At 37.1% G+C, this 4,939-nt stretch overlaps 1 protein-coding gene across 2 annotated transcripts in view; it reads left to right on the top strand.

Moving 5' to 3' along the window:
- The first annotated feature begins 2,553 nt into the window (after positions 1-2,553).
- Positions 2,554-4,939, top strand: part of LOC109973716 (prepronociceptin-like) — a 31,344-nt gene continuing 28,958 nt past the window's right edge. For both annotated transcript variants that reach the window (XM_020623508.1, XM_020623507.1), the window contains exon 1: positions 2,554-2,651. The gene's annotated coding sequence lies outside the window, so the exon portion shown is untranslated. The remainder of the gene's footprint in view (positions 2,652-4,939) is intronic.

The raw sequence follows: 4,939 nt of genomic DNA, 5'->3' as shown, positions 1-4,939 counted from the left end.
TGGTAGATTTGTGTACTAATAGTTTTAGATTATAATTATCCAGATGCTGATCAGTGAATGTTTATGAGGCTGTCAGGAGTCTTAATCTTTTCTAAACATCTAATTTGCAGTGAAAATGATGAAAATTGTTTGTTTACTTTGTGGAATAAAGCATTTTATTTTTAGACTCTTAAAACATTTTTATGAAAGGTTCAGTTATCTAAATGTATGAATGACACGCTTTAGAAAAAAAACTGGCTTTGCAGTCACCATGGAATCAACTAATGTCATAACTTTTGTTATGTAAAACCTATTTTCGTGTCTAGCAGACCTGAGTATGGCATTTAGTTTACTCTGATATACATAACATAATAATGGATTTATACTTTTATTGGCATGGCTTTTTAATCCAGACAAGACAAAAATTCTTTTTGATGTGTACAAAGCCTCTAACTTATACTACTAAAATTGCTTTCCTTTACCAGAAATCTTAAACCTTAACCAAGTATTGTATACATTTGGAGGAAATACCAAAATAACATTTTTTTTGCCTTTTGGTACAAGAACTTGTTGAAAATATTTGTCCTGTTCTCAGTATGTAAAATTTACTAGTATGTAATGTGTCGGTATTTTAATTTTCACTGAAGCGCTACTCTGAGTTAGATGCATGTCTTTTTTGTGTTGCTAGCTATCCAGGTCTCTTAAAAATTCAGCTGGTTTGAAGATTGTCAAGCCATTCAACAAATGTTAGCAGTTAATATTAATCCCATAAGTATGAATTAATAGGGGCCAACTGGACTGACCAGTAGGCCATAAGGTGAATATCTTTAAATAGTGATGAACATCAAGGCTTTGAAGTGTGTTGAGTACTCGCAGCAGTAGTTTTTTTTCAATAAATAGTCACGGTAACCCAAACCACGAGCTTTCCCTAAACCTAACCAAGTTTGTGTATGTGTATGTGTGTTTAAACCTGCTGTGCTCCTCATTTATTATTGTAACCATGACAACAACAACAACAACTAGGAGGTGGAGTATGGCCCTATGGCCCTATAACAATTAATGAACAGCCATTAGATGTGCTGATATGTGAAGAGGGCATATGTTTGATCATTTATAGTAGCTCTCCTTTCTTATTAAGGAAAGATATGCCCTACTTTACTGTAAGCTGTTAAATAATTGAGATGTTAACTGATTTGTTACTATATATTAAAGCCACATGTGTATGAAAGTCTCTGCTTTCAGTGCAGATTGTATCTGATGTTTTTAAAGTGTTACAGGTGGCACCAACATGTGTTTCATTTACTTTTTCCTGCAGCAACAAGCATACATGGCTAAAGTAAAGTAACCCTAATCACAAAGAGACAGAATGCATCCTCCCAAATAATGAATGCTGGACAGACACATAATAAGAAACTCTGGAATGCATGTGCATCATGATTCTTTTGTTTCCAGGACTGACTTTTGTTTGAGAGCAGAATGACAGTAATACAGTCCTGCCACTGCCTGAGGAGAGGTTGGAGGACATCTGGCTGTCACTCCTACAACATGGTGGAGGAGTGACAGTCAGGCATCCTCCAACCTCTCCTCAAAACATCTTTACACATTAACTATGACATTTTCTTTGTTTTCATAATGAGTGTGCAATACAACAAGAGTGTCTTAACATGGGTAGTAATAAATGGTAGTAGTCAGTTAAATGAATATTGGACTTAGGAATGTTTGGGAGCTTTAATTTACTCAGGTTCTTTGAGCTTTGATTTCAGAGCTTGACTGTGGCAAATGCATATTAGTGTTCAATCTGAAGTGGCAATATGAAATAAAAGACAAAAACAATAAAGTCCCACTCCACTCAGAAATATGTTTTCCTCATTTGAATGTTTGACCTTATCTGTAGAGAGTCTGACTCTAGAAGGCAGTTTTCTCACTATTTTGCTGAATTGAAGAGGGACCGTATTTCTGTGCTCACCTTAAATTTCATTTTAAACAAATATACAGCAGAGTAATTTCTTAAAGCTTAAAACATATCTGTAAGTGATCTTTAAATTATACATTTAAACATTTTCAATCCCTGAAGTATTTTTTAATGTTTGTTAATTACATATTTGCATATTGTGTTGAATTAAATAACATATCATGTAACTCAAACAGAAAAAAATTAAAACTTTTAGCAGCATTAAAAGATGAACAGCAGATAAATGAATGCCCTCCATCTTTTAATTTCTGTTTTTCTTTCTCTCCTTTCTGTTTTCCACTCATTTCTCTACCCCTCCATCTCGCTACCCTCTTACCCTCCCTCTTTTCTCTGTTCTGCTACCATTTACTTTTCTTTGTATCCTTCTCCTCTCTGTGGCCCCCTCCTTCTCTCCCTCCTCCTCACTCCCTGTCCTTGCTGTGTCCCAATCCTCTCCTCCCTCCTTCTTTCCGACTTCCACCCCTCTTTGCCCCTCCCTCCCCCTGTGTCTCTGTGTTGAAAGAGGGAGTTTTGAAAGAGAGAGGGAGAATCAGAGGAGGAGGTTGGAGGGGAGGGATTCTATAAGAGGAGCTGTTTCAAGCCTCCACATAGACAGAAAAGCCACACTCAGACTGAAGGAGGCAAACACACGCTGCACCTAAGAATCTCTACCAGCACCCAAGGGACCCCTGTAGGCACCCACGAGCTCACCCCAACACAGGTAAGAAGAATCTGGGGAGGAAGAGGGCATTGAAAGAAGCTGAAGGAGATGGAAAAGAAATTACTTGACCTCTGACCTTTGATACAAAATTATATGTCTTTTTTGATGTAAAATTAATAACTGCCATTTTGTTACATTAGCTAATGGATCCACAGTCAGGACAGAGAGACCACATGCTGTATTAAGGTCCAACTGGAGTCAAAAGTGAAGATATAAAATATAATTTTACATCACTTTGCATCCTTAATAGTCACTTGCAGCAGTGTAAGTCAGTCATTCATCAGTCATTTATGGATTCCTTTAAATGACTACAACTTAAATATGAGGTTCCTTTTGATTAAAACTATATTTGACCAAAGAAATTGGGCAAAAGGGAGGAAAAAGGAAATTACAGTTTTCATCCTGTTATATTACCACCAAATAGTTTTTTGTCTCCAGCACTTCTTCATCATCTGCAACAGCTGAAGGGTGCCAGTATAACTGCCGCAGCTGTTGCCACTGAGCTGTAACCTTCTGACCCTTGAGCTCCTTACAGTTAAGTGTTTGTAAATGATGAGAGAGTTTAAGCTTAATCTACTGTCAACCTCAGTGACAGGCTGATAAATGGGTTAGAATAATGTCTCAGGTCATGGTAATTAACAAGCCAATGATTCTCTGTCCCATAGAATCAATGAATCACCTCGAAGGAGTGACTACAGAGTGTTACATCCAATAATGGCCAAATCGAAATCTGTGTTTGGGTGAGGTAAAAAATAAAGCAGCACACACTACAGAGAGCATGAGATGAGGAAGTGCCATATGATGATTACAAGTGCAGGTTGTTTTGTCATTGCATTGGTATTGAGTAAAGAGGGAATGGTCAAACATCATTGGTCCTAATTAGTCATTAATCATTAAAGCCTGATTTACTGCTGCCCCCTAGTGGGTTTCATGAATGAATGGGTAGTCTTCATGAAAAGATCCTGTTTGTGTTGACTCTGTAACTCAAGATACAGGAATGAAAGGTAATTTAGGTAAGTGCATATTGATTAATCAGAATTTTCAGGATCTGAGTTTAATAAACTCACGTCACATCATATATATATATATTAGGGGTGTGCATCTCTCCAATGACGATACGAGACGATTTCGATACATGGGGCTACGATACGATTCGGAAATGATACTTTTAAAATGGAACGATTCGGTTCAATTCGATACAATTACACTATGATACGGTTCGATTCAATGGGGTATGATGCAATCAGATAGTTTGTTTAAAGTAGGCGATCATTTTACATTATGAAGCAACATAAGTCAGTTCTATAAATGTGAAATTGCTTGCTATAGACTACAAAGAACAAGTACTTTTGACATGTGAATTCAGCAACATGCCATGTTCATTAGTGTAACAGTACACTTTGATATATTAGGGGTGTGCATCGCTCCAATGACGATACGAGACGATTTCGATACATGGGGCTACGATACGATTCGGAAATGATACTTTTAAAATGGAACGATTCGGTTCAATTCGATACAATTACACTATGATACGGTTCGATTCAATGGGGTATGATGCAATCAGATAGTTTGTTTAAAGTAGGCGATCATTTTACATTATGAAGCAACATAAGTCAGTTCTATAAATGTGAAATTGCTTGCTATAGACTACAGAGAACAAGTACTTTTGACATGTGAATTCAGCAACATGCCATGTTCATTAGTGTAACAGTACACTTTGAGAACTTTACAAAGCCCCTCTGATAACAGAAAATATTCAAGCTCGTTATTGGCACAAATTAAAGCCAAAGAAACAACTAAACAAGGTGAAAGAAATACAACTTCTGGAAAAATCTGTATAGCCTCAGATCAAGGAACAATAAGTTACTGAGGTTGAAATGGCAAACTGTAAGCACTTGTACAGAAAAAGTGCAGTCTTTTAAAGTGCTCTTTTGTAAATTAACATGCATCTACGTTAAGAAATCTTGCACTAATAAAAATCTGGCGCCGCCATGCTGTTGCGAGATTACCGTGGCCGGTGCACAGGTTACGTCAGAACAAGGCTGCAAAACTAAAAAACTAACCGGCATGCACTGACATGTCCGATGCCGCTGTGTTTATTTGTTTGCAGCAATATCAAACCGATTTATAACGTTGTAATCGGGCCATCGACCGATTCAGCGCACATTTGGCTGAATGGACACATTTGGATTCAGGCTCCGTCTACCGATGCACTTGTATCGTTTTAATTCAAATCGATTTTCCGATTCATATTGGTTATTTGTTACACCCCTAATATATATATA

Source organism: Monopterus albus, unplaced genomic scaffold (genome assembly GCF_001952655.1).
Source record: "Monopterus albus unplaced genomic scaffold, M_albus_1.0 scaffold302.1, whole genome shotgun sequence".
NCBI classification, from domain to species: domain Eukaryota; kingdom Metazoa; phylum Chordata; class Actinopteri; order Synbranchiformes; family Synbranchidae; genus Monopterus; species Monopterus albus.
Note: the sequence above shows the minus strand (reverse complement) of the source record. Positions and strands in the feature narration are given on the sequence as shown.